This window comes from Bos indicus x Bos taurus, chromosome 8 (genome assembly GCF_003369695.1).
Source record: "Bos indicus x Bos taurus breed Angus x Brahman F1 hybrid chromosome 8, Bos_hybrid_MaternalHap_v2.0, whole genome shotgun sequence".
NCBI classification, from domain to species: Eukaryota; Metazoa; Chordata; class Mammalia; order Artiodactyla; family Bovidae; genus Bos; species Bos indicus x Bos taurus.
In genome coordinates this window covers 5359656-5379463 of record NC_040083.1, presented here as the reverse complement: position 1 = coordinate 5379463, position 19808 = coordinate 5359656, and the positions used below count along the sequence as shown (strand labels likewise).

Here is a 19808-nt window from a genome sequence, read left to right as displayed (position 1 = left end):
TAAGTTGCATCAAAATTAAGGGAAGAGGCAATAAATAAGTAAGTTGAACAAACCATTAGATTCAGTTTATGCTGCCAACATTTAAGTATTTCTAACTCAAGCCTTCAAAAATTATAAAAATTTTATAGTAAACAATAGATAATTTATGGAGATATCTTTCTGGCAATAATGAATGCAAATATAGGTAAATCTACAACTAACTCAGATTTGGAACATCTAAACACCCTATAATCTCAGAAACAGAACCCCAAGCCTATCAGTTAGAGATAATACTTACTAGTCATCTAAAGATTCAGGTTGTCGAATCATCTTGTTAATTTTTATCAGGTTGGGTCTTGCATCTCATTTGCTAAATAGGGAGAATAACAGACTCAAACTCTACCTGTGCTTCCTGTAAGCTCTCTGAGAACACAAAGGAGCATGGGGGCCCCGCTTTTGTTCCTCCCAATTCAATCCCGTTATTCGATGCAGAAGACACAAAACTCTCATCAACAGTTACTGACTACTTTTATTGTCATTGCCGTGTGGGAGTGCTGAAAGACTGTTTGGAATTCATTCAAGTAACAGAGGAGAGTGCATAGTGCAGCCTTCTGCATTAAAGAAGAAGAGAAAAGTATTCACTGCAATCAAAGGTGCAAGCGATAGAGAATCAACACAAATAAAACCAGCGTCAGCCAGAAAGCCTATAGGAAACCATGGAAGGGAGACCAAAATCGGGTTCTTTGGAGGTGAATGGTATAAAGAAAATACAGTGTTATTTGCAACACAATTTTTGTAAAAGAAAGAAAAGCTAGAATAGCCTATTAGCCAGACCCTTCTTCACAAACCGAGTTCCAGACAGTGGTTCCGTTTATAAGGACTCCAGCGAACTGTATACAACACTGAGGAGGAGAGTTCACAAAAATGCTTGTGACTGTCATGTTCCTGCCAACCCTAATCTTTCACAGTTCAGTAATCCCTACAACCTCATTCATTGAAAAACCATGAATGTCTCACATTTTTTCTCATAAAAACGTGCATAAGATGGATTATAGCTGAAGGTATATAAGAAAAATTCCAAAGATTACTTAATAATTTTTTATCATAGTTAATTAAAGTCATTTTAGCAGTTGAGAACATTCCAACCCTAGGTGAAAAGCCTGCATGATTCTGGACTTATTCATACCCCTCAGAGACCTAGGTGGCAGTAGAGGTAAAGAACCCACCTGCTAATGTTGGAGACATAAGAGACACAGGTTCAATCCCTGGGTTGGGATGATCCCCTAGAGGAGGGCATGGCAACCCACTCCAGTATTCCTACCTGGAGAATCCTATGGACAGAGGAGTCTGGTAGGCTACAGTCCATAGGCTTGCAGAAAGTTGGACATGACTGAAGCAACTTCACATGCATACATGGAGAAACTTGAGTATTTTACATGAATATCACTCTATTACAAAAGTATAATAGAGATTTACTTTGATGACACTGAAAAAGTGAAATGTGTAATTAAAGAATATATTCAAGATTGATGATGACATCTGCCAGATAATGTAAGGATTTCCTAAATGTAATGCACTATTATAGATTGTAGCAATTGATCATATTAGCATAAACGTCAAAGTCGGATTCTGAACACCTGAAAGTCATATTGCTTTGGGAGAGAAGATAGTGAGCTGTGCTCCTGTGGTAATCAGAATGGTGGTTTGCAGATTCCAGGCTGTCTCTCCATCAGCACATGCTAAGGCTGTATTTCCTGTGCACTTGGAATTAGGTGTGGCAGCTCATTTCCCTGCTACACAAAGCGAAAGCTCCACAGGGCAGCATCTCTGCCACCACATCCGGTTTTCCTCCAGCTTGGTGATTGACAGTTTTTAAGATGGCAGCCACGTGGCCCCTTGGGCCACCCCCCTCACCCCTCCCACCCCACCCCACCCAGGGGTTATCAGAACCAGAGACCTGCTTTCAGACTGCAATAGAAATAGAACTTGAACAAGAAGTAAGTAAAATGTGTGCTTTAAGCCACTGAGATTTTGGAGTTTGTCACCGTGTCACAACCCACTTACCCATCACAACACCATATACAAAGGTACACAAGAATCACATCACCAAGAGTGAAATAAAGACAGGTTGTCAGCCTCAGTTCTGTTTCGTTCTTTCCCAAAAACCACTCATAGTTGCCTGGAGAAAGAGCGTCCCCCAACTTGTGTGCATTATTTGAGAATTACAGAGATGCGGCTGGTGGAGCCAGGGATGGATGGTGTATGTTACGGTGGGTAGCTGGAGGAATAGCAGCCATGTCAGGTAGCCTAGTGTGCACTCCTCTGCATTTATTTACATTAAATGAAAAGGAAAAATACCGGGTGATTCTTTTTAAAAGTAATTTCTTCCCATTCCATTTGAACTCTGATATTTATCTTCCTGACCAGGCATGTGCTAGGGCAGAAATTTGGGAGCCCTTTTATTTCTTTATTTTTAAAATTCAAATTATAGATAATGTTGACTTTATTTAAGGTTTTATTATTATTTTAAAATGGGAGGAATCTCATTGATTTGTTCAAAGCAATGTTCCTGGTACCTAGAATAATGCACAGAATAAGTAGACCCCCAAAAAATATATAAATATTTTTTTAAATTGAAGTATAGCAGTGTCAGACTTTATTTTTTTGGGCTCCAAAATCACTGCAGATGGTGATTGCAGCCATGAAATTAAAAGACGCTTACTCCTTGGAAGGAAAGTTATGACCAACCTAGATAGCATATTCAAAAGCAGGGACATTACTTTGCCAACAAAGGTCTGTCTAGTCAAGGCTGTGGTTTTTCCAGTGGTCATGTATGGATGTGAGAGTTGGACTGTAAAGAAGGCTGAACACTGAAGAATTGATGCTTTTGAACTGTGGTGTTGGAGAAGACTCTTGACAGTCCTTTGGACTGCAAGCAGATCCAACCAGTCCATTCTGAAGATCAGCCCTGGGATTTCTTTGGAAGGAATGATGCTAAAGCTGAAACTCCAGTACTTTGGCCACCTCATGCAAAGAGTTGACTCATTGGAAAAGACCCTGATGCTGGGAGGGATTGGGGGCAGGAAGAGAAGGGGACGACAGAGGATGAGACGGCTGGATGGCATCACCAACTCGATGGACGTGAGTCTGAGTGAACTCCGGGAGTTGGTGATGTACCCGGAGGCCTGGCGTGCTGGGATTCGTGGGGTCGCAATGAGTCGGACACGACTGAGCGACTGATCTGAACTGAACTGAACTGATAGTTGCTTTACAGTGCAGTGCCAATCTCTGCCGTACAGCATGGTGGCTCAGTTATACACATATATTCATTCTTTTTCTATATTCTTTTCCACTGTGGTTGATCACAAGACACTGAGTATAGTTCCCTGTGCTGGACAGTAGGACCTTGTTGTTTGCCCATTCTTGGTGTGATAATTTGTATCCGCCAACACCAAACTCCCAATCCAGCCATCCCTCTCTGTTCCCACCTACCCCTTAGCAACCACAGGTTTGTTCTCTGTGTCTGTGTCTGTTTATGTTTTGTTGCTAGGTTCATTTATTTCATATCTTAGATTCCACATACAAGTAATCTCATACGGTATTTGTCTTTCTCTTTCTGACTTACTTCCCTTAGTATGATACTCTTGTTGCCTCCATGTTGCTGAAAGTGGCATGATTTCATTCTTTTTTATGACTGAGTAATATTCCATTGAATGGATAAAGATGCACCACATCTTTAGCCATCCCTCTGTCAATGGACCTTTGCTTCCATGTTTTAACTATTGTGAATAGCACTGCTGTGAATATCAGGGTGCATGTATTTTTTGAATTATGGCATAATTCTGGATGTATTACCAAGAGTGGGATTGCTGGAACATATAGTAATTTTATTTTTAGTTTTCTGAGGAACCTCCATACTGTTCTCCATAGTGGCTACAACAATTTATATTCCTACCAAACAGTGTACAAGGATGCCCTTTTCTCCACACCCTCTCCAGCATATATCATTTATGGAATTTTTGATGATGGCTGACTGGTGTTAGGTGATATCTTACTGTAGTTTTGATTTGCATTTCTCCAATAATTAGTGATGTTGAGCATCTTTTTGTGTGCTTACTTGTCATCTGTGTCTTCTTTGGAGAAATGAGTAAACTAAAAATAATTTTTGAAAGAATCTATGGTTTTGATAGATTTCATTATCTGCAAGACTCGGTGTTAGTTAACAGTCTGACGTGGCTTCCCTAAAACTCAAGTACCATTTTAAACTTCAATAATAGAAGTGTCAGGTCCAGGACAAATGGAAAATATAGTGCGTTCTACTCTTCCTAGCCTTTGGTTAATTTCTTGCATCACACACCAAGACGGATATTTATAAATTCTATTCCAGAGCTTCCTTAACTTTTTTGTGACACCACGGTGACCCTAAAACATGATACTATTTGTAGAGTACATGTGGGTAAAAAAGCTTTCTTGGACCATTCTTAGGGCTGAAGCACTAAAATGCAGGAACTAACATTTTTCTTCGAAGATCCTTCACTTCTAACAGAAGTTGTTTAAATGCTGATAATGAAAGAATGGGCTTCCCAGATGACACTAGTGGTAAAGAACCTGCCTGCCAATGCAGGCGATGCAAGAGATGCAGGAAGGTCCCCTGGAGGAGGGCATGACAACCCACTCCAGTACTCTTGCCTGGAGGATCCCATGGACAGAGGAGCCTGATGGGCTATAGTCCATGGGGTTGCAAAGAATTGGACACAACTGAAGCCACTTAGCATGCACCATGCCGTGAAAGAATATTTACATAACAAGGGAAAGGGGCTTTCTTTAATTCTAACAACCACCACAGTACGCGGGAGAGAACATGGAAACAAACACGGAGCTTTCTCTCTAACCCCTTGGCCAGGACACCCGGAGAACCTGATGTATTTTGACAGGCTTGGAACTTGGCTCTGCTGGGTCAGGAGAACCCCTGGGAAGAAGAGGGCTTTGAAGACTTGGGATAATGGTTATTTTAGTCACAGCTAACTCATGGGACGTGTAAGGCACTTTGCACACATTGAACGTAGAGAGTCCATTTAACAACCATCTGGGATGGGTGTTATTTCTTCTACTTTTTAATTAAGGAAACTGAGGCTTAGAGATGTGTAATGTTATATCCAGATTTATGCAAGAATGGAATGGAAGAACCAGGTTTGAATATAGGACTGAGCCCCAAATCTCCTTCTTTTTTTCTGGAAACAGGGAGACAGAAAGGACTTATTTGTCCATACCATCTTCAGACATTAAAGGATTCTTGGTGACCAAGAGAGTATGTTTCTGATATTCTGAGTCAGTTTAGTACTTGGGAGTGGAATCGTGAAGGAAGACAGACTTAATTTCAGAATTTATTGTTGTTGTTATTTAGTTGCTAAGTCATGTCCAACTCCTTGCAACCCCATGGACTTTTAGCCTGCCAGGCTGCTCTGTCCCTGGGATTTCCCAGGCAAGAATACTGGTGGATTGCCATTTCCACCTCCAGGGGATCTTCCTAACCCAGGTATGGAACCCATGTTTCCTGCATTAGCAGGTGGATTCTTTACCACTAAGCCACCTGGGAAACCCCTTATTTCAGGTTAAGAAATGATTATCTGCAAAGATTGGATTTCCCACCCAGTTGGTATTTAGTAAGTGACTACTTCTTAGTTTTAGAGGAGGCTCCTGCTTGGGCAACCTCTGCTTTTTCTCCACTTTCAAGAGTGTGATGTTATAGTGTAAAAAGCACAAGATTCTGTTAAAAATGTTGTTGCTCTTTGTGCTTTTTCTTAGGAGGGATTTGTATTTTGGGCTAAGTAAATGTAAATGAACCCTGGCGGAGGACATGGCCCCCCACTCCAGTATTCTTGCCTTGAGAATCCCCATGGACAGAGGAGCCTGCTGGGCTACAGTCCACGGGGTCACTAAAAGTCGGACACGACTGAGCGACTTAAGCACAGCAGACATGGATCAAGAGCCAGTTTCCGTGAGAGAAGCTTCAGTGGTTCTCCTGAGAGTTTACAAGGGCCTTTCTTAGAAAACTGCCCTATTATTTTGAAGTTTCTAGGACCTGGTCAGAAATACATTCATTCTGAAAAATCAAAATACAGTCTCAAACCTCCACCATCAACACGATTGGAATAGAAGACCCATTACTTTTCCCCTCCTTCCCCAACAAACAAATGGACATCAGTCAACAAGAAATCTTAGAATTTATAGATTGTCCTACTTTGGGAGTGTTTTAAGTAATTTTTAATATGGTCTTGTTGAGGGGTGTATATGTGTAAGATGTATTTGTTTTCAGATTTCCTCCTGTATTTTACTGCTTTTTTTTAACATTTTTTTTATTACTGTGCAAACCTATTATACAGTACATAGGGACTCAGAAATTCATTTAATTTGACACATTTGTGAAAGCTAAGTCTAACTGAACTGATCTTTTTTTTTTTTTTTTTTTTAGCCACACATCTCGAGGTATGTAAGATCTTAGTTCCCTGATGAGGAGTTGAACCTGAGTGCCCTGCATTGGAAGCATAGAGTCTTAACCACTGGACTGCTGGGCAAGTCCCATTACTGCTTTTATTAGGGGGAATAATACCCACTTCCTTTTACCATCACTTCCCAAATACACTTCCAGTTCCTGCTTTAGGATAGCAACTACTCTTAAAAACCAAAGATTCTCTGGGAAGAATATTTTCATCCTTGAGAGTGCAGGAGGATTAACATAAAGCCTCTGCCCCTGAGCAGAATGGAGAGATTGCAGAGCGGGCAGCATCCAGGCTGCCTTTGCCCCCCTCTCTCTACTCTTCACTTCCTTTAGATCAGGCCAGTTGGGGCCCCACGAACCCTCCCGTCCCCTGAGAATCCTGGGATGATTTTTGTTTGTTTTGCTTTTAAGAAATGTTTATTTTTATGTTTTTATTTGGCTCTACCGGGACTTAGTTGTGGCATGTGGAATATAGTTCTCTGACCAGGGGTTAAACCCAGGTCCCCTGCATTGGGAGCTCAGAAGTTCAGCCTCTGGATCACCAGGGAAATCTGCTGGGGTGATTTTGGAACTGTAGCTGTTCTCCTCTTGATTTTTCACTCCCCAAACCAAAGATGCCTGGGACAAGACTGAGCCAGCACAGGAAGGGAATTCTGGATGAGGATGTGGACTTTCAGTCTCTTGCAAACCATCTCCCTTTTCCTTGGTTAAAGGTACCAGTCATTATCAGGAAGGAAGAAAGTTTGAAGGTAAAAGGAAAGTTTGGTGGATCTGGATTCTAGGTAATTCTGTCATTAATAGAATTAATTATTTGGTAAACAAAGGTGAACACATACATATCAATAAAATTTGCTGAACGACGTCTACCTAAATGAAATATCTGCATCATGTACCTCCTGACCTATCCTTCCTATTTTTATTTTTATATTTACTTTATTTTTATTTATATGGCTGCACCGGGTCGTAGTCGATGGTGTGGGAACTCTCAGTTGTGGCATGTGGGTCAGTTCCCTGACTGCGGATCGAACCTGGACCTCTTGCATTGGCAACATGAACAGCCAGGGAAATCCCATTCCTACTATTTTGAAAATAAAAAACTATTATGTGCCTAATAGATAATCAATACATTCTTGTTGAATAAAAAAAAAAATGATACCATTAGGATGGTTTTAGTCTTTGAAATCTGTATCTTGAGAGGTGAAACCATCTTAAAACTGAAGTCTATTCTGTTCAGTAGATCCATGGCTATTGAGAGGATAAATGGGATAAATCTTTTAAGGTACTCAGCACAGGGCCTGACACTCAGTAAGCAGTGAATGAACATTAATCATCATTATTATCATTATTCATCTATAAATATATAGAATAAAAGGACATATGTACACAGGGAATTGTAACAGTAATAAATAAGAAGTTCATTTGATTTTCTTATCTGTGCACTTAAATTTTCTTGAGCTTTTAGATTACTGTGTGTTGTTTTCTTCTGTTTTTGCACAGGTTTTAATATTTATAGGAAAATAAACTACTAAATACTACCCCTCTGTAGAAATATATGGGACATGGTTAAATGCTTTAAGTGTCACCAAGCTAAGCCTATTCAATTATTCTCTCTGTCAAAATGCCTTTATGTTTTAAACACATACAGTCTCTTTAGGAAACATGGTCACTCTATTATTTGGAGCCAGGCCTTCTGTTACTCTGAAGTCTGGACACATAAGTCATTGTCATTAGTCAGTGGATTGACAGATGCTTCTCTGAAGCATGGGCAGAGCTCAGAATCTTATCCTAGAAGGTAAAGAAAAATCTCATGTTAACAGATTTGGAAACCTCTTGGTATCAAGTTGATAGTTCAGTACCTTAACGTGAACTATCTTCCAGAAAGTTACTCAAGTTCAAGGAAGTCCCTGATGAATTAGTTCAGTTACCATCATATGAGGGCTTCCTAGGTGGTGCTGGTGGTAAAGAATCTGCCTGCCAGTGCAGGAGATACAGGTTCGATCCCCGGGTAGGGAAGATCCCCTAGAGGAGGGCATGGCAACCCACTCCAGTATTCTTGCCTGGAGAATCCCACAGACAGAGGAGCTTTGGGCTACAGTCCATAGGGTCCCAAAGAGTCGGACACAACTGAAGTGACTTAGCACATCATTATGTGGGCCAAAGAGTGAATTTGCATACGTTCTCACGGAGTCCACAGTGTCATTCGTTACTAGTTTTCAGACTCTTTTGGTTAGCTTTCCACCAGAATGTTATTATTTTTTTTAAACAACATTTAAATTTAACTTCTGTTCACCTTTCTTACTACTTGTTTTTGTCTAGCATGATTTTTATGCCTTTAGGTGCCTATGAATTATTTATGCACCCATATGCTTTTCTTCCTACATCTCCGTGCTGTGTTTTAAGTGAAAAGTTATGAAAGAATATTAAATAAGATGGGGGCAAAACCAAGAGAAATGCAATATAGTCCTGTGTGTGTACTGATAACGGCAGCTGGCAAGTGTTACTGGATTCAGCCAGGGGAAAAAAAAAATAAAAAACAAATATGAGATATTCTGTAGCTGCCTTCGCTGGCTGTTCATTTTATATCACCCTAAGGCAAGATTATTTCCTAGAAGACACCATTCTGTAACAGAATCTGTTCTCAACTCAAATCTCCCTAGCCCCCCTGCTCCACATGACAGGTGATTTTACTAAATCATAATACATTTTGTTAGCAGTATGGGGGAAGAGGATTAATGAATGCTGGATCATCTGTAACATCAGTGGGTAAATGACCAAGTTTCATTTCCCCAGATCAGATGTATTTGCAAATCAAACCCTGGTAGCTTGCAAAAAGGCAGACATTGCTAGACTCATATTTTACATTCATTTTAAGTCATAAATCTTTAGAGTGCCTGTTAAGTCCAGAGATACAATTATATATCTCCTTCCATGCTGTTGACAGAGAAGAGAAGACTTTTTCGGCCACACTTGCACTGTTCTATCCGAACATACCATCGATTCATATCCATCACAGGTTTTTCTCAAAGACCCATCTCTCTTCATCTTCTCCAAAAGGCATAGAATGCATGCATTTTTTTCCGATAGAGAGACAGTTTTAGTCTGAAATCCCCAACTTTGCATTTGCATCTTCAAAATCTCTCTGTGGGGAGTAAGCTTCTTTCTTGGCTTTCAAGTCAGAAAAAAAAAAAAAAAGAGAGAGAAAATGGTGTTTCATGTCTAACTTGATTTTCTGTGTCTTTCTATCACCTAACACCTGTTTCTTTCTTCTGTCCTCATAGTCAGCCATACAATTTTTGTGTTAAAAATTATACCTCATCCATCACAGAGTTAGAGATCAGAAAAAAAGCCGATCAAGGCTGATGGGGAAGAAACCATCTGCTGACTTTCAAGTGGATTCAAAGAAGGTGCAAAGTAATACATTTTAGTTGATTGTAGCATTAAGAAAACAAGACCAGGGGGCATTAAGTCAACCACAACAAACAATGAGTGATTTTTCTTTGCTCTAATACCTCAACCTGCTACAGTATATCTACCAAAATAATTTATTTCTTTTTCTTTAGCAGTGAAAGAAAACATGCTTGCTTATAGCTCTTGTTGTCGTTCAGTCACCAGGTCGAGTCCAACTCTTTGCGACCCCATGGACTGCAGCACACCAGGCCTCCCTGTCCCTCGCCATCTCCCAGAGTTTGCTCAAACTCATGTCCATTGAGTCTGTGATGCCATACAACTATCTCATCTGCGAATGTAGAATGATCTCTGAAGCAGCTGTGCAGCAATGTGGTTGGGGGGTGTGTTTGCAGCCTGGAAATCAAGCACAGCCTTGCTATGTCATCTTTAACAATTCTCTGTTCTTGTGGTGTCCTGGGTGCTGATTTCTCCTTTGTAAAACACACACTGCCTTTTATCTGCTACAGTAAATGTAGGGGAAAAAAATCATTGAGGCCTCTCATCAGAGTGTTTTCTTGTGTGTGTATGTGCTCAGTCACTGAGTCATGTCTGACTCTTTTCCACCCCATGGACTGCAGCCTGCCAGGCTCCTCTGTCCATGGAATGCTCCAAGCAAGAATATTGGCATTGGTTGCCATTTCCTCCTCCAGGGGATCTTCCCAACCCAGGGATCAAAACTACTTCTTCTGTGCCTCCTGCACTGGCAGGTGGATTCTTTACCATTGTGCCACCTGAGAAGAAGCCCTGTTTACTTGTATGATTAATTTTATTTTTAAGGAGCACAGGTTCATTTACTTTCAGGTTCATTTACTATGTTATGGCTTCATTTCTCAGTCACCGTACATCTTCTACTTTAGCTACTGACATCATTCTCTATTAATGTGTGTCACCCATATAAAAAAATTAGATCCTGAATAGCCAGTGCAGGCCTTCCTGTTTTTCTTTCATATCACGCCTGTGTTAAGCAGTTAATTTTAACTCCCTTCTTTGCTAGATTGTTCATGTTGGAAAGAATACTATCTAAACTTTTCTCCAGTGATGATGAAACGGACCAGAGATGATAAATCTTGCCACATACAGATTTTCAAAACTATTGATCCACTGTTGCTTTCATGTTAAAGAGAGAATTGAAACCTCAGGGCTAAAACAAAATGACTCCAGGGCTGAGGAGGCCAGCTGGCCGATTGGGGTGGTTGATTTCAGATGGGTTTCAGAGCGTTGCCTCTGTGGATGATCAGTTGCATGCTTGCACCTGGGCATCCCTGCCTTGGGGCTGAAGGATGTGTGGGTCCTCAGGTCAGCCTGGCTGGAGGGTGACTTAGTTATCCTTGCAGAAGTGCTCCCAGCATCCCCACAGGTCTGTGCCTTTGCCCACTGGTCAGACTGAAGGCATCCTCTTGTCCCTCCAAAGCCAGATGAGAGAGGAGAACTCAGGGTGATCCATATGTGAATCTCATAGCTATGTTGTGACTTAAACAAGTCACAACGTGTATGATTAATTTTACTTGTATGTAAAATTATTTTACTCCTCTGATGCAATGACTTGCTCTGAGCACCAACGAGGGGATCCCAGCTTTGACAGCAGAGGCTATGTGGTTTCACGAACCTCCACTCCCATCAGTAGAGATCAAAATATTTGTGTGAATTTTCTGCACTTGTCCAGTGTATGTGTTAGTCGCTCAGTCATGTCTGACTCTTTTCAACTCCATGGACTGTATGTAGCTCACCAGGCTCCTCTGTCTATGGGATTTTCCAGGCAAGAATATTGGAGTGGTTGCCATTCCCTTCACCAGGGGAAGATCCCTTCCCGACCCAGGGATCAAACTTGGGTCTCCTGTATTGCAGGATTCTTTACCATCTGAGCCACCAAGTAAACCCAGTCACATTATATGACTGGGTCCTTATAAACCCAGTCATACTGGGTTACTTTTAGAAAAAAACACAGGAATGTGAAAAGGTGGCTGTTTCAGGGCTTTCCTGGCACAAGCCGCCTGCCCAGGACTGAGGCTGGGATGAGGTGGGCAGGAAGGTGGCTCCGGCTGCTACCAGGGCCTGTCTGCCAGGACGTCCCGCCTCTCTGCTGCAGCCTTTTCCTGCGCCATGAGGGTGAACCTGCAGCAGGTTTGGCCATATAAGCAACCCTGGGGTGCAGGCTTTTTAGGAGGTGTGAGGGGTGTGGTGGCTACAGAGATAAATCCTCTTCCCCAGCAGAGGATTTGCCCATGTGAAACATGGTGCTTCCTTCTCTCTTCAGGGTTTTTATGAAATTTCTCATGGACTGACGGCATGAGTTTACTTTGTTTTGGTTTTGTTTTTACAATTTTTGACCTTCACAGCTCAAAGAGCTGGTCTCCTGTGTGCAGCGTTCAGAGATCATTCCCATTGTGTGTGTGTTTAAAAAGGTTTGATATTGCATGTATACCTGCAGCTTTCAGAAGGTCTCATGTAAAAGTCTCATTTTATATTTGTGTTAAAAGTCTGTTAATGCTAATAGTAAATGCAAAACAGGTGCAGAAAAGAGCCCACAGCAATTCTAGCAGGGACAACACAGCAGTCGTGATTATAATGACCTAACAATTAAGGGTTAGGTGAAAATCCCTCTACACTCGGGAGACTGTTCTGAATCTTCATCACGTACAGGTGCCACAGCTAAGCCTGCGTGCTTGCCCGGTCTCACTCAGAACTGGAAACGCCCTGTGGACTCCTGTTTCCTCACCTCCTGGCCTGCTCCTCTGACCGAAGGACACGGCTCTGGGACTCCTGTGAGTTCTGACTGGCCTGCTATTACGACGCTTCTTTCTGATAAGTGCCCTGTTGTTTGTTGTTGTTCAGTTGCTCAGTCGTGTCCAGCTCTTTGCGACCCCATGGACTGCAGCACAGCCAGGCTTCCCTGTCCTTCACTGTCTCCCGGAGCTTGTTCAACCTCATATCCATTGAGTCTGTGATGCCGTCCAACCATCTCATCCTCTGCCGCCCCCTTCTCCTCCTGCCCTCAATCTTTCCCAGCATCAGGGTCTTTTCCAATGAGTTGGCTCTTTGCATCAAGTGGCCAAAGTATTGGAGCTCAGCTTCAGCATCAGTCCTTCCAGTGAGTATTGAGGGTTGATTTCCCTTATGATTGACTGGTGTGATCGCCTTGTCATCCAAGGAGATCAAAGCTTAAGCTTAAGCTGTACTCCCAGCTTAAGCCATAAGTGAAGTTATATGTTTTTGTCAACTGTGCTCAAGTCACATTTGTCTTTATTTCATAAAGTTATATTGATGATATCTAGCATAATCCTTTTATGATCAGCACTGAAATACTTTTTTGGGGGAGAAGTTAACAAAACAGACTCAGAATTGGTGGAAAACCTTTTCAAAGACTGAAAGTGCCAATCATAGTGTGTTTTTTTTTTTTTTTTAAACAATTTACAGGAAGTTCAACATGACATTTGATTTCTTCTTGCCAAAGCTAACATTACAGTTCGCTTTAATTCTCTCCTCCCTGCCTTTTAAAAAATTTGTATTGGATAAGGTTTTGGCTCCATGTGTGCTGTTCCTGCTTTCGCATCAAGGCTGTAATTAAGTCTTTGTTTGTTCTGACTTGCAGTTCCTTTCTGGCACTGGATAAGAGCTAAGATGTTGCTTCTGCAGGTCCTTCCCGCAATAAAAGTGGAGGTAACAGCAAAATGATTACTAGCTTTAGTAATGGGAATTATAATACAGACAACAAAACAAATTTACCTTAATATTAAAAGCAGGATGCAGAAGTTTATCAACCACTTGTCAAGCTAACCCACTTAGGAATTCCAAAATAATTTTTAATCTTTGCATTAATGTTTCTTTCCATTTTCCTTCTTGAAAAACACATCAAATTTTGAACAGTGTGCTACTTCTTGGGTTTATGTATACTTTCATTTTTCAAAAGCAATGGACTATGTTAAAGCATTGCTTCATTTCTTCCAGTCTGGTTTTTTAAGGTCAGAGTGACCATTTAATCCAGCATGTTCTGGAACTAGATGCTTGGAAAAACAGCCTTCTCCCTGGTTACTCTTACACAACCTTGAGTCATTTTCTTCACTCTAAAGAGATACGTTCAGCATTGGAGAAAAGTAAACCTTACCTTGTCATCTTAGGTTTAGCGCAAGATTAGGTGTGAATATTCAAGAAATACTTTGCAATCTGAAAAACAATAAAAAAAATCTTAATTTGGGGGTGGATCTTGCATCTTATTAACTCTGCAATTAGGCAACTATTATAAACTAAAATCTAGATTTTGAGGTTATAAAATGGGTCAGGAAATGGGAATAAAAGCCAGCTTCCATCCTCTCTGTTCTGTGTTTGATTTACTAGATGAAAAGGGGGCCAGCCTTGGTCTTCTAAAGCAGTCGTCCCCGGACTCTTCTGACACCAGGGACCAGTGTCCACTTTTTTCAGGGATGAAGGCAGGGTGGGGTTGTGATTTGGGGATGATTTAAGTGCATTACATTTATCGTGCACTTTATTTCTATTATTATTATATCAGCTCCACCTCAGATCATGAGACATTAGATCCGGAGGTTCGGGACCCCTGCTCTAGAGGACATGGTCTTTCCGTCAGCTCTGCTGGGCTGAGTCCTTGGCCCTGGCAGCGCTGGGCTGCTGTTGAAGGTCCTCCACAGGCGATTGTCCTGGCTGTTGGAACCCGTTTACCCGTCAGCCCCTCTGCTTCAGTCGTGGGGTCCGTGAACACACTGTGCTTATTTCTGCTTCTTGCCCCATCCATCTTTTACCCACACAACGCTGTCTGTGTCTCTGCCTTCTACTGTTTGGCCCTCCACCCTCTGGAGGGCCATCCTGATCATTCTCTCTCTCTCTCTTTTATAATATTTATTTTTTATTTATGTGGCTGCTCCAGGTCTTAGTTGCAGCCCGTGGGATCTTCAGTCTTAGCTGTGGCACTCAGTATCTTTTTTGTTGCTAGGTGCAAACTCTTAGTTTGGGCACTGGGATCTAGTTCCCTGACCTGGGATTGAATCCAGACCCCCTGCTTTGGAACCTCAGAGTCTTAGCCACTGGACCAACTGGGAAGTCCTCCCACCGAGTCTTCTGTTGGTGCTGTAGTTCACATCCCTCGCTCCCTCCTCTGAACTCCAAAACTTGTGCCTATGCCGTTTCATATTTTTCTCTTGTTCATATATGACTTTACATCGTGTACATGCTCAGTCGTTCAGTCGCATCTGACTCTGAGACCCTATGGACTGTAGCCCGCCAGGCTCGTCTGTCCATGGGATTCTCCAGACAAGAATACTGGAGTGGACTGCTGTTTCTTCCTCCAGGGGATCTTCCCCACCCAGGGATCAAACCCACATCTCCTGCATTGGCAGGCGGATTCTTTACAGCTGAGCCACCTGGGAAGCCCTGACATAACATTGCATGCTCCTTACAAACTGTGTTCTACATCCACCACGACACAGTAGTTCTGCAAGCCTTGTGTAACTGAATTGATGCGTAATTGGCAGTGGGCTCCTTTTGTTCTCCACCCACTGTGCACAGCCCAGTTCTGGTGACTTGGATTTCAGGCTGACTGTAGTGGGTACCCTGTCCTAAATGATGGTATTTGGAAGTGGGGCCTTTGGAGGTAAACAGGCCATGAGGGTGGAGCCTGAATTAATGGAATTAGTGCTTTTATAAGAGAGAGACAGGAAGTCTGTCTCCACCAAGCAAGAAGGCAGCTGCCCAAGATCCAGGAAGAGGGCCCTCAGCAGGAACCTGACCACGCTGGCGCCTTGATCTTAGACCTGCAGCCTCCAGAACTGCAAGAAGCAAATGTTTGTCTTTGAAGATATTCAGTGTATGGTATTTTTGTTGTTAGTCAGTTGTTCAGTCATGTCTGACTCTTTGAGACCCCATGGACTGCAGCACAGCCAGGCTTCCCTGTCCTTCACTATCTCCCAGAGTTTGCTCAAACTCATTTTCATTGAATTGTTGATGCTATCCAACCATCTCATCCTCTGCTGCCCCCTTCCCCTTTTGCCCTCAGTCTTTCCCAGCATCAGGGTCTTTTCCAATGAGTTAGCTCTTCACATCTGGTGGCCAAAGTATTGGAGCTTCAACTTCAGCATCAGTCCTTCCAATGAGTATTCAGGGTTGATTTCCTTACTATTGACTGGTTTGATTCCTTACTGTCCAAGGGACTCTCAAAAGTCTTCTCCAGCACTACAATTCGAAAGCATCAATTCTTTGGCTCTCAGCCTTCTTTATGGTACAACTCTCACATCCATACATGACTACTGGAAAAACCATAGCTTTGATTAGATGGACTTTGATGGCAAAGTAATGTCTCTGCTTTTTAATATGCTGTCTAAGTTGGTCATAGCTTTTCTTCCAAGGAGAAAGCATTTTTTAATTTCATGGCTGCAATCACCATCTGCAGTGATTTTGGAGCCCAAGAAAATAAAGTCTGTCACTGTTTCCGTTGTTTCCCCATCTATTTGCCATGAAGCAATGGGACTGGATGCTATGATCTTAATTTTTTGAATGTTGATTTTCTTTTTTTGTATTTGTTTTTGTTGTAGCAGGCAATGAATAGGTCAGAGTCCAGTCAGGAGAAAAGAACCCAAATTATGCAGTTAAATACAAAGGATTTAGCACAGAGTACTGGTCATGGAGGTGTTGGAAGAGCTCACAGGGCAAAGAGCAAATGGTGAAGCCAGAGAGTAACAGCAGCAAGAAGTAGCCAGCAGCTCTAGGACTGGAGGGACAAAGAGAGGAGGTGGCTTGGCAAGAACAGGGGCCACCAACGTGGGGCTGGCTGGGGGAAGCTGGGACCCTGGAGGAGTCACAGCCACTGCCAGAAATCCTGGCCAGAGCAAGGAAGAAAGGGAGGCAGACCGGCCTCTCCCTGTCTCCCATACTAGCCACTCCCAGCTCCTGCCAGTGACTCTGGCCAAACTGACCAGAGCCAACTGGCAAAGAAGGCTGGGTGGTGTGTATTTTGCAGAAATCAACCCTTTGTGCTACAAACAGAGCAAGGGAAGCAGAGGAAAGAGACCAAAGAGCAAATAGCCAGATGATTACCACACTGATAGGCCAGAATGAAACGAACTCAGGACTGTTCTCCACGTGAGACTACAAATAGTTCAAAATAGCTCACAACTGATTTGATTCCATTTTAAAAGTTAAAAAAAATTAAATATTTATTTTATTTATTTATTTACTCTTGGTCACACCATGTAGCATGTGGGGTCTTCGTTCCTCCACCAGGGAGCAAACCCATGTTCCCCTGCAGTGGAAACAAGGAGTCTTAACCACTGAACAACTAGGGAAGTCCCTCCAAAATTTGCACTAGGATTAGTCTTTTATTGTTTCCTGGGTCTGGAAGATCCACTAAAGAAGGAAATGGCAGCCCACTCCAGTATTCTTGTCTGGGAAACCCAATGGACGGGGAGACTGGTGGGCTACAGTCCCTGGGGTCTCAAAGACTTGGACACGACTGAGTCACCACCACCATCACCACCACCATTTCTGAATGATCACCATTTAATAATTTAGACTTCTTAAATAACTCAAATTCCTTTTATTGTAAATTATAAAATAAATACTAAGTCTGCTTTTTATCTTTGGCCCATTTCAAAAGGACTACAAGCAATTCTGGCATCTAACTGTCATCTTTCTCTAAAGAAAGAATTTCTATGAGATAGCAACCTCACCTAACCTAGTTCTCTAAATTCTATTTGCTTCCCTACTTAAACCTATTTAATGAATTTTCCATCTGTTAGTATATAAAAAACTAATCTCACCCTTTTATTATTAGCTGTTTTTCATCTGAAGAAATAAAAATCCAACTCAAACTAGCTTAAGCCAAGTAGGAAATGCATTTGCACTCAGATCCAGGAGCTTAAATGATATCACTTACATTCTGTTTCCCTCGCTGTGTCCCACCTTCCTCTCCTTGCTCTGAGCTACTGACCTTTGTTTAGTTCTGAAACAGTCTGGCTTCAAATGTTACATGTAGAATTCCAGGAAGAGCTCTGATTGGTCTGCTTGGGTCACAGGCCCAGCTGGTGGCCTCGTCTATGGTGGATTCTGATTGGCTAGACTTAGGTCAGGAAAGTGCCACTTGGACTGGGTTGAAGGTAAGTTTCCCCACCCACATCACACTACAGCTTGAGGAGGAGGTTGTTTCTGAAGAAAGGGATAGAAAGTGAAAGTGAAAGTCACTCAGTTGTGTCTGACTCTTTTCGACCCCATGGACTATACAGTCCATGGAATTCTCCAGGCCAGAATACTGGAGAGGGTAGCCTTTCCCTTCTCCAGGGTATCTTCCCAACCCAGGGTTCGAACCTAGGTCTTCCACATTGCAGGCAGATTCTTTACCAGTTGAGCCACAAGGGAAGCCCAAGAAGACTGGAGTGGGTAGCCTATCCCTTCTCCAGCGGATCTTCCCCACCCAGAAATTGAATATTGGGGTCTTCTGCATTGCAGGCAGGTTCTTTACCAACTGAACTATCAGGGAGTCCAAGAAGAAAGGGATAAAGACACTGAGAAGATAAAGACACATATTCAGTACACTCTTCCTTTTCCCCACAAATTTCTTAAAACAGGATTTTTGGCCATGCCTCCAGGCATTGCTTCCCTAATAGCTCAGTTAGTAAAGAGTCTGCCTGCAATGCAGGAGACCACTGTTCAGTTCCTGGGTTGGGAAGATCTGCTGGAGAAGGGATTGGCTACCCACTCCAGTCTTCTTGGGCTTCCTTTGTGGCTCAGCTGGTAAAGAATCCACCCGCAATGTAGGAGACCTAGATTTGATCCCTGGGTTGGGAAGATCCCCTGGAGAAGGGAAAGCCTACCCAGTCCAGTATTCTGGCCTGGAGAATTCCATGGACTGTATAGTCCATGCAGTTGCAAAGAGTTGGACATGACTGAGCCACTTTCACTTTCAAGGCATTTAAATGCCCCAACTAAGGGTTGAACCCTTGTCCCTTGTTAGTGAAAGAGTGGAGTCCTAACTGCTGGACTACCAGGTTAAAATATTTTTTACTTTGCTATTTTGTCAAGCAAGCCACCTGCTCCCTCTCTGTTGCCTCCAGACTCAATCTACCATCCTCTGTTTTTACCTTAGCTCTGTCAGGTTGGCAAAACAGGAAGTTTTACTGTAAAAGATTATTCTTTAAAAAATATTTTATTGGAGAATAGTTGATTTAAATGTTGTATTAGTTTCTGCTGTACAGCAAAATGAATCAGTTGTACATGTTCAGGCATGTGTGCTAAGTCACTTCAGTCATGTCCAACTCTGCAACCCCCTGGATTGTAGCCTGCTAGGCTCCTCTATCCATGGAATTGTTCAGGCAAGAATGCTGGAGTGGGTTGCCATGCCCTCCTCCAGGGGATCTTCCCTACCCAGGGACTGAACCCACATCTCTTGCGGTCAGTCTTGGCAGTCAGATTCTTTACCAGTGGCGCCACCTGGAAAGCGCATAATTATACATCAGTTCAGTTCAGTTCAGTTCAGGGCTTCCCTTGTAGCTCACTAGGTAAAGAATCTGCCTGCAGTGCAGGAGACCGGGGTTTGATCCCTGGGTTGGGAAGATCCCTTGGAGAAGGAAATGGCAACCCACTCCAGTATCCTTGCCTGGAAAATCTCATGGACAGAGGAGCCTGGTGGGCTGCAGTCCATGGGGTCACAAAGAGTTGGGCACGACTGAGTGACTAACACTTACTTACACTCACTCAGTTCGGTTCAGTCACTCAGTTGTGTCCAACTCTGCAACCCCATGGACTGCAGCACACCAGGGTTCCCCGTCCATCACCAGCTTCCAGAGCTTGCTCAAACTGATGTCCATTGAGTCAGTGATGCCATCCAACCATCTCATCCTCTGTCATCCCCTTCTCCTCCTGCCTTTAGTCTTTCCCAGGATCAGGG

At 42.7% G+C, this 19808-nt stretch overlaps 1 long non-coding RNA gene across 2 annotated transcripts; it reads right to left on the bottom strand.

Annotated features, from left to right (window-relative positions):
- Window positions 1-8127: 8127 nt before the first annotated feature.
- LOC113897774 lies at window positions 8128-17860 on the bottom strand. 2 transcript variants are annotated; one of them, XR_003512430.1, is made up of 3 exons: window positions 17802-17860; window positions 14028-14086; window positions 8128-8263 (listed from the first exon to the last, which is right to left on the bottom strand). It is a non-coding gene; the product is annotated as an uncharacterized LOC113897774 (long non-coding RNA). The 2 variants fall into 2 exon arrangements; XR_003512431.1 differs by lacking the exon at window positions 8128-8263 and adding an exon at window positions 9206-9643.
- Between the last annotated feature and the right edge of the window lie 1948 nt (window positions 17861-19808).